This window comes from Phyllostomus hastatus, unplaced genomic scaffold (assembly GCF_019186645.2).
Source record: "Phyllostomus hastatus isolate PE091 unplaced genomic scaffold, TTU_PhHast_1.1 phas_contig_34, whole genome shotgun sequence".
Classification (NCBI taxonomy): domain Eukaryota; kingdom Metazoa; phylum Chordata; class Mammalia; order Chiroptera; family Phyllostomidae; genus Phyllostomus; species Phyllostomus hastatus.
In genome coordinates, this window is record NW_025333857.1 from 21307014 (window position 1) to 21317962 (window position 10949).

The 10949-nt window shown below is 36.1% G+C and overlaps 1 pseudogene; it reads left to right on the forward strand.

Moving 5' to 3' along the window:
- The first annotated feature begins 2015 nt into the window (after nt 1–2015).
- LOC123819887 lies at nt 2016–9949 on the forward strand (annotated as a pseudogene).
- Nucleotides 9950–10949: the final 1000 nt, after the last annotated feature.

Below are 10949 nucleotides of genomic sequence, written 5' to 3' on the forward strand. Positions count from 1 at the left end.
AGGCAGTGAAAGACAAATACCATATGATCTCACCTTTAACAGGAACCTAAATAACAAAACGAAGAAACAAGCAAAATATAACCAAAGACACTGAAATAGAGGACAGGCTGATGGTGACCGGAGGGGAGAGAAGAGGGAATTTAAGGGGACAGTGGGAAGGGTTCACAGGAACAAACTTAAAGGACACATGGTCATAGACTAAGGGGAGGGTGGTAATGGGAGGGAAGTGGGGAGGGTGGGAGGGGGGACTGGATTGGGAGTAAAAAGGAGAAAACTATATTTGAACAATGATTAAAAAAAATAAATGGAAAAAAAGAAAATAGAAAATGTTTAAATATATAGGGCTATTAAAGGAAGTATATAGTTAATTTCTAACCTGCTTGCATGGAGACTTTTGACTAATCTGTAGAAAGAAAAGAAAACAACACATCTCACAATAAGATTCATGTTGTAGCAGAGTACAAAGAGTGAGGAGATTCCACCAAAATTTTTCTAGGATTTTCTAGCCCTGCTGTCTTCAGAAACAGGTTCTTCATTTATGCATGTCTTACCCAGTACACAATTCAAGTCCATCCAAATGGAATCTCTTGCATGAAGCCTTTTCTGATCTTCCAGTGGAAAATGAACACTTCTTGTGCCAGAATCCACCAAATATTTGTGTATATCTACGTTAGTACATTTGATGCATTCTGACTCTTTATATAATCACAGGTATAAGGGTTTCACAGTCAGAAACGTCCTTGAGAGTAAAGATCATTCCTCATTCTATCCTTTTCACTGTGTGCCACAACTTCCAATTCTGTTTTCTGTGCTGTCAGCTATGAGGAAACATTTTGTGACTATCACGAAAATGATTTAATGACTATGCTATGATTATCACCTCAAAATCAGCCCCTTCCTCAAAGAATCAGTTTATTTATATTAAATTAGTCAGAATTATTTTCTTTGGTATTTTTCAATTAATAAAACATTATTTTTACTTTCTCAGTGCATTGCTAACATTATAAGACTTTTGCAAATTATTTTAATTAGAAATATATATATATATTTTAGTCTTTTAGAGAAGTTTGATGTTTAGGCCTGATCATAACCCTATAATGACAAATCAATGTTTTCTTTATTTGTTTATTTTTAATCTCAAAGTCTCCAATATTATACTCTATTCAGCATTAAATTTTCTATGCTATTATCTTATTACTTAAAAACATGCAAATTAATATTTATATTGTTCTTTAAAGATTGGTCAGAATTAAATTGGAATAAATAAAATGATTGATTTTAAAATTTGCTACACTTTACCATATATACATTGTCTCACCAAACATATTCCATGCTTTTTTTCAATATGATAAAAATAAGAAGGATCTTAACCCCAAACTGTAGACACAGGAGTTTGTTTCCAGTTTCTATCTTCCTGTTTCCTTCCACTCAGCTCAGTGTTGCTTTTTATGCTCCCATTTTCAACATTTATTTTACTTTTCCTCTTGCTCCTGACATATGTGTGGTAGAATCTGACAATTTTATAAGTTGCTTACAAAAAGAGAGAAGAATGCTTTCCTTAGGATGTCACTGTTTGGAGTTAAATAAGCCACTTTTGCTATAAGAATTTTCTTATATTTATTCAAAGATTTCTATTCTTTTCCCTTATGACTTGATAATAGTCCTGCTATTGTAGCCCTTCAGTGAAGCGGTGTTTACTACACAATTTGAGATATTTGCAGCACAAACTGTTCTTCATATAAGAAGAGATTAGCGTTTTAATAATAGCTTCTTTTGAATTGGGAAATAATTTCCACAATAGGAAACCACATGGGGAATGTAATCGATGATGGTTTTGTGTAGGCATTAATAATTTCTTTGTTCTGAAGGTTTTTCCAGTTTCTGTTAGAAAGATAAAGTAACTGCCACCCCTCTTCAGTCATTATTTAATTTAATGCAAAAGCATTGATAATTATCCAGGGTATTTCTTGATACCTTTTAAAAATTCATTTCTAGCAGACTTCTACCAACTAGGGATGTCTCCCTTAAAGATTTACCATGGCTTTGCTCAGTGGTATAATCAAAGCAAGAAAACTTATGAAATTTGTGACCAGACAGTCTTGATTGGAATCCTGTGTTACCTTAGGCAAATTGTTTCACCCCCTCTGATTCCCTTATCTGTCAGGTGAGTACATTGTGAGGTTAAATAAGACTACACATGTAAAATATCAACCAGTGCCTTGCCCATCAATGGACCCAACAAGGATAATTTGGCTTTATTCACAGAGATTTAAAACCTGCTTGATCTAGAAAAAGAGGATAGTGCTCATCTTGGAAATGAAGAAGATGCAACAAATAAAGGCTATCACATTCACACTCAATTAAGTGATAAGGGAATGATTTTACTTGTATAACAAAAAGTCCAGAGAACAGAAAGACTCCCAATTTTGGATATCAGGGTTTCTACTCAAATTCTATGTGATTCCTTCCACCTATCCTCCTCCTCACGTTGGCTTTTTTGCCAAGATACCACCCTCAGAGTCAAAAGATGGCTGCCTTCAGGAGCAAGGCCAACTCGCTCTTTAATGCTCACATGAGTGGGAGTTGAAGTTATCCCTCAACCGTGGCCTATTAGACTGTCCCTTTGATCTGATCAGGACATCAGATCTTGTAATTAAGTTGTTATTGGTCCAGTGGTGGCCAATATCTTTGGTAAATATTGTATAGGTAAATTGGTGTTGCCAATTTACAACCAGAAAATAAACTTCAAAGGCTTTCTGACCACAATGCTATAAAAGAGAATTGGAAACAGAAAGTTCCTTAATGCCAAATCGAGTGATCATAGGAAAGCCATACAGTTTTATTGCTAGGCTTAAAAATTAGATGATAGATAGATGATATATACATACACAGACATACATACATACATACATAGCTGATAGACACAAGTATATATAAGTATATGTATATATGTAAATTACTTTAGCATTATTTTTAATAAAATTATTGTTGAGACATTAAGTTACATTTAATTTGCTTTACCTTTTCTTAAGAAGTTGACCTATATAGCTTAAATGTTCTGCAACTCTTCAGTCTTGGCATATTTCTGAAATGCTTTCTTCAAATACAATTTAACTCATTTATAGTCACCCTTTCAACAAAGTGATCTGTGGCTAAAGATTTCTCTAGGTTTAAGTTGATCTGAGTCTTGTTTATGATACTCTTGTCAATTCTCACAATTTGTATTTGGTTCTGATCTTCTTGTCTTCATTCCTCTAATTAATGCCGTATAGCAGCAAAGCACTGCAGGTGAATTCCACTAGCAGGCATGTATTTTATCACCTCTGAGTTTTCTGGATGGGGACCCAGGTACATGCCATAGGGATACAAGAATAGTAATTGGATCAGTGATTTTACTTAAAGTAATTAAGGGGTATTTTTCATGATGGAATATCATACTATATCCCTAAATAAGGGAATGTGCTTAAAGGTAAAGGCATTTCTTTCTTTCTTTTCTAAAATCACCGCCATCCCAACAGTAGTACTAGTACAGCACGCAGAGCCCTTCCTTGAGGAACCTACTCTTTTATATATATATATATATATGTATGTATATATACATATATGTGTGTGTCTGTGTGTATATATGTATTCTAGATACAACAAACAATTATCACCTGCTCTTTCTCTTCTTGTCTGAAAGGATGATGTTATGTCTTCTTCTGTACTGATTATCAGGGAAGCCCCTCACGTTTAACCAACATTCAACCTACACCTTCTAGATAACACTTCACCTGCTGTCCAACACATACTTCTGGTACTACACAAACAATTAATCATAAGTTATATCCTCCTTCCATGGCTGAGAAGTTCTCTAAAATACACACAACCTATGGTGAATCTGGAGGCCAGAGGCCTGACCTTAGAATCAAAGGCAGACCTCCCATAATAGAACACAGATAGGAAGCAATTAAGTTCTACCTCCAGACTTTTGAAGCTAAACTGTAGCCATCTAATGGGGGGGAGGGGCAAATCAGATACTTTCCATTAAGATAAGAATGATTATGGACACCCACAGCTCAATGGTATCATAAGGTTTCTCTTCAGTTTATTTTTATTTTAGACCATGCAGAAATTTGAGACAAGGTTAAAACAAACCCCATATGTTTGCATTTGGGTTCATTTCCCTCAGTAACTCTATCCTATTGAAGTACCAAATCTTAGACATTCCAAGTTGAGTCACCAAAAATATTTATGGAGAAGGAATTAACTAAAATTCTCAAGACTGACTTTATTTAGAGTAAGAGAAAACTAAAAATGGTTTGCTTTCTCATCTCATTTGTCTACCAGCAGCTTTGTCTATTGTAAAAGATCTATAACTTCTAAGTGGTTTCATGTTTACTAAATGAATAAAAGAAAGACAAATTTTAAAAAGTAATTTAAAACTGTTTGACAAAGTGCTACAAAACTCCCCACATGAGAGCTAATTTCTGGTGAAATTTTTATATGACTACTCAGGGTAGGGTAGAAGAATGAACAAAATTTACGTTTTAAGTTCACTGTGATTTTATGGTATATATCTTCAACCCAGTTAATTGCATGTGTGTATTTATGACCTAAGAATCACCCACTGGAAACTATGAAAGAATGAAGAAATACAAAGCCACTTATCTAAGTGAAATTAAAATAATAAGGAAGCTCAACCAGATGTAGGAAAATAAGATTCATAACTAAAATATAAACACATATAAATGGATACTTTTACTCCCTTGTATGAAGTCAGAAATTCCTTGTAGTCTTCCTGTTCTCAAGCAGTGCAGCACAAAGTTGAAATTATTATTTTCCTAGATTGCTTGTTGCTCGAGTTTAAGAGATCGTGATGCTATGCAGTTCCCTGATCCCTGTCTAATAGATTCTTTTTTTCCTGAAGCTTGTCTGGCCTACAGCTGTATTAAAAAAAAGAAGAAGAAGAAAGAAAGGAAAGGAAGAGAGGGGGGAAGGAGGAAGGGAAGAAACAAGTAGATTATAGAAAGGGAACATTCATTCATGCAATAACTATGAAAGGAGTGGTGACAGGAAATGGAAGTCAAAGGAGAACATAAAAATAATTAAACAGAGAAGAAAATAATAACATGTAGAGATGAGAGGTGTCAGGTGGCTAGGGGTATCATCACACCCAGCCAAAGACCCCTCAGAAAAACACCTGTAGTTGAAAAGTTGGATTTGTTGCCTCTTGCAGCATGAGAGCACATATAGCATGGAGAATTATGGGCGATTTCAGTAAGAGAGTGTTGGGATTTATACAGGATTTGGGTTTGTGTTAAGTGCCTTGGGAAAGAGTATAAGGATATGGGGCTTTACCCTGGATTAGATGCTGCCAGAAAGTAGGGGTAATTCTACAATTGGTTATCTTATTCTTACCTAGAAGGAGGTAAGACCAAGTGAGGCTAAAGCTGTCACTAGTAAAGAATCAATAGTCCAGTCAGTCACCTATATTATCCAGCATGGGGAATGTTTAGTCATTTTTTAATTTTCTAAAACATAATTTTTCTTTTATTGTTGTTCAAGTACAATTATCTCCATTTTCACCCCACCATGCCCCCTCACCCCACACATCCCTGCCTCCCACCCTCAAACCCACCCCCTTTGGCTTTGTCCATGTATCCTTCATACATGTTTCTTGATGCCCCCCCATTGTCCCCTATTATCCTTCTCCCTCTTCCTCTCTGATTGCTGTCAGATTGTTCCTTATTTTCATGTCTCTGGTTATATTTTGCTTGCTTGTTTGTTTTGTTGATTAGGTTCCACTTATGAGTGAAATCATATGGTATTTCTCTTTCATCACTTGACTTGCTTCACTTAGCATGATGCTTTCCAGATCCATCCATGGTGTTGCGAAGGATAGGAGTTCCTTCTCTCTTTCTGCTGCATAGTATTCCATTGTGTAAAAGTACCATAGTTGTTTGATCTACTCATTTACTGATGGGCAACTGGGTTACTTCCAGCACTTGACTATTGTAAATTGTTCTGCTATGAACACTGAGGTGCATAGGTTCTTTTGAATTGGTATTTCAGGATCCTGAGGGTATAATCCCAACAGTAGTATTGCTGGGTCAAAACACAGTTCCATTTTTAGTTTTCTCAGGAAATCCCATACTGTTTTCCACAGTGGCTGCACCAGTCTGCATTCCCAGCAAGAGTGCACTAGGGTTTCCTTTTCTCCACAACCTCTACAACACTTGTTGTTTGTTGGTATGTTTATGATGGCCATTCTCACTGGTGTGAAGTGGTATCTGGTTGTGGTTTTAATTTGCATCTCTCTGATGGTTAGTGATGCTGAGCATCTTTTCATATGCTCATTTTTTCAATTTTGATGTTCATGTTTTTATCTATTTTTTTTAGACATGATTGTGGAGTGGTCTTGCATTGACTAACTCTGTCTTGGTCAGAGTGACCTTGTCTGATGTTGATGTCCTATGAAATTATATACATTGACCAAGATTTAGCTGTGAAAATCAGGACAGCTGGTGGCAATACCAAGGTCTGAATGATAGCAGCAGGCCAGCTCCTTTCTCTTTCTTAGGAGGAGGCACATTAAAATAGGGTAAGAGGAAGTGCAAAGGAAATAGTTAATATTTATATATTTAACATGTATTATACACCAGACAATATTTATTTACTTAACATGCTAAATGCCAGACACTATGCTAAATAAATGCATTATGTGCATGATTTAATATCCCTAAGCATCCTATGAAGTCCTATTTTAGTATACATGTTACTAATAAGGAAAATAAGGCTTAGAGAAATAAGTCATTTTCTTAAAATGGCTTAACATGTGAAATATTGAGATTAGAATTCTAGGCCTGTCTGATTTAAGAACCAATGTGCCTTATTAAAGAAAATGAGTATGAACATAATAACATCAGTATATTAAGAGATAAACTCCGATATCAAACTATAAGATGCATGAGGACATATGTTTTATTTCTGATGTTTTCAGATCAATGACTTACCTACAATGGTGCATAGTAAATACAGAATGATCAATGAAATGGGTGATGGATGAACTGGTGGGTGGAATCAAAAGTTCACACTTGATCAGGGTCATGACTATTTAATAAAATTTTATTCTGTGTCCCATAAAGTAGAAAGAAATTCCATGGGATTATTTATGGGATTGCTATATTACATTTTAGAATGTAATAAAGTAATAGCAATTACTCAGCTTTTGGATTGCATGTGAGTTTTACAACAACTTCCACATGTGTGTTCTTAAAAGATTATCTTAATTTCTATATGAGAACATGGAAATTCAGGTATGTTAAGTCCTCATCTAAGATTATATCACTGGCAAATGGCCAAACATGGCCTTGACTCTTGGCCTCCAACCATTCAGACCAGTGGACTATGCTGCAAACTATAACCCAAATGTTTAGATGCCCACTGAAGCACTTTGTTCTCTATCCCCCTGTAATCATATGTACTACGTGTGTGACATTGGCAAATACTATGCAAATGCTTTTAGCAACACTGTCCCACCACGGCTCTGGAACCCAGCTCCCCACTTCAGTAGGGGAAACCAAACATATAGAGCCCAGTTGGCGAGCTGCTCACTTCCAGTTTGTCTTCACACATGCCTTTTATCTGTAGGTACTTGATAGAGCAATATTTAAATATTTATATGAGTTTATAAAACCAGAAGAAATTGTATGTTATGTTCTTATTTTAGATGAGACTTCAAATAACATAATTATCATTTTCGTATTTGGATTTTTCCCTTTGGATTTGATTTTTAAAGCTTGTATCTGACCTTGAGTAAAGCAATATTCATGATATTAATCTGCTACTGCAAATATCAGTCACATTTATCAAGTTGTGGATTTTAATTTAACACCAATAAAAATCATTAAAAAATGACCTGGCCACTGATGATCATTTATTTACATCTAATGAGAGGTTTGTCTATGGAATTTTCTAGTCAGGTCATATGCCTTTAAATAGACAGGCAAAACAGAGAAATAGGATATTCTGTTGACAGGTAAATGTGAATCAACCTGGTTTCATTCAAAGAAAATAATCAAGCTCTTTTCAAACAATATAGAATGCAAAATGATTGCCTGTTTGGGGGGGGGGTGCTGCTTATCAGCCTCTCTTCTCAGAGGAATGATTGCCCTATTCGAGCTGGAGCAGCGCATGCTACCGCTTATCTCGTGACTTCCCTGCAGTCTCCAATATTTATTAACAGTTGATTTTCTGTAGTCATTCTTTTTTCCCTCCTTCCCTCCTCCAGTGTAAATTAGTTTCCCCAAATCTACATCTAGCCTTCATTTTCTTATCAGTCTGGCAAAAGGATGATTAGTTCATTATTGGTTTTGAAGAGTCTTTCATATTAAGTGGTGCAGCTCTGGTTTCAGGCAGACATTTAACAGACTCCTTATTTGTTTTATTCTTTGTCTCATCATCTTAATTAGAGCCCCCTGAGACTGAGTCTTTTGTAGTAACAAACAAGAATAACGGGAAATTATGAATTGTTGCTTCCACATAAAATGAAGTATTCATCAGGAATTCCTGGTGAGATTCTCACAGGGTAGACTTCAAACATGTGAAAACAATTGTACTCACCCAAGAAAAACCTTTTCATAACTCACACACCTGTCTTTTAAGTTTCTTATTAGGCTAAAACCTAAGCAGTGCTCCTTTTGGGGGGCTCAAATTTTACTGTATTATCCTAAGGTTGCCCTATGATTTTTCAGTACATGAGTTTATTTTTTCATGTGAGAATTGCATTCTTGTTGTCTCTCACTTTCTAATTTTTTTGCAATTTTTTCATCTTTGCTATATAGAATTTAACATTAACTCCCTGAATTACTGAACAGACACTGTCCTGGATTCCTGGTATTGAATGGCTATGGGAAAAGAATAGGTGGTTTGCCCTCATTTTTAGATACAGATGATTCAAAATAGCCTGAAAGCCCTAGTCTCACACTGTCCCTACACTCCTTTGATCATATTTTGATAGTTTTTTTCCCCAGAAGCAGTACAAGAATTGGGTTAGCTATTTAAGTAGAAGTCAGTATATGTTGGGGCACCATATAAATGGTCCAATATAACCCATGTTTCTCCTTAACATACAAATCAGGTTTTCTGTTATGTATAAAAATAAAAAAGATACAAAAATACCTAAACTTCTGAGAATCCTAAATGCTGATTACTATTATATGTTTAATTGTAGCTTATTTATACTTAGAAATCCTTTCCCAAATTATATATCTTTGATATAATAAATTGATTTAAAAAAACTAAGATATAAATTTGATTCATGTATGGCTTTGGATTCATATATCCACTAACAACATATAACCATATTGCAGTGTCACAATAAAGAAAAAACCAGGCCTTGTAGATGCTATACTATCTTGGATTCCCCCACTCCCAGCCACGGTCAGCCCTACCGTGTTCTTTGATATCACTGTGGACAGCAAGTCCTTAGGCTGCATCTCCTTCCAGCTGTTTTCAGACAAAGTTCCAAGGACAGCAGAAAACTTTCACACTCTGAGCACTGGGGAGAAAGGATGTGGTTATAAAGGTTCCTGTTTTCACAGAACTATTCAGGGATTTATGTGCCAGGGTGGTGACTTCACATGTCACAATGGCACAGGCAGCAAGTCTGTCTACTGGGAGAAATTCGATGATGAGAATTTCATCCTGAAGCACACAGGTCCTGGCATTTTGTGCATGGCAAATGCTGGACTTGACTCAACATAACAGTTCCCAGTTTTTCATCTACACTGCCAAGACCGAGTGGCTGGACAGCAAGCTCGTGGTCTTCTGCCAGGCAAAAGACGGCATGGATGTTGTGACAGCCATGAAGCACTATGGACCCAGGAATGGGAAGAAGATCACCATTACTGACTGTGGACAACTTGAGTTGTGTGTTATTTTGACCACCAGACCATGCTTTCTGTAGCTCAGGAGAGCACTCCTTCACCCACATCTGCTTGGAATGTTCTATAATCTTCACGTTCTCCCTGAAAGTTCATTGGGTCCATGTTTTCCTTACCCCTTCCAAATCTAGCTGGATTGCAGAGTTAAGTTTATGCTTATGAAATAAAAACTAAACAACAACAAAAAAGAAAAAAACTCTCTTGTTATCATCAGACATATCTGACATAATGTTAAATGTGTTTGTCCTGTCGGTACATTATACTTATATGGGGAAATATAAAATGTGTTCATTATACATTGCTCTGTAACAAATTATCACAAAACATGGCAGCCTGAAACAAGAAATTGTTATCTCATTGTCCCTATGGATTATGAATCAAGGTGGTATAGCTGTGTTCCTTTTGTATAGACTGTCTCATGAGAATGAAATCAAGGTGTCAGCCAGGACTGGGTCATTTCAAAACCTAAATGGAAGAGGATATACTTTCAATATACCAGCACTGCTTTTGGCAGGGTTCAGAAGGTCCACTTTCACGCTCATTCACTGACTGCTGACAAGCCTCAGGTACTTTCTTATATAAGCCAGAGACATCAATCCCTTGCCACACAGGTCTTTCCATAGGTCTGATTACCACATGGCAGTTCACTTTTCCCAAAACAAGTGCTTTAAGAAAGGATGAATGAGAGAGGATGAGCAAAAAGGAAGCCATAATCTTTTAAAAATCTAATTTCATAAGCAGCCTCCCATCACTTTTTCAGTATTCTTTTTGTTAGAAGCAAGTCACTAGGTCTAACCCACATTCAAGGAGAGGGAATTACACAAGTCCATAAATGCCAGGAGATGAGATCCATTTCAGAAGTTTTATACCACAGTTCACTTCTTGCATCCAAATGGTTCATGTCTCTCCCACATCTAGTCCCCAAAGTCTCACCCCGTTGCAATAAGTTGGGAAATGCTAGATTATGTTCTTGCAGTAACAATTCTAAAGTTTGGTGAGGTAAAAACAAAACATAGTTTTATT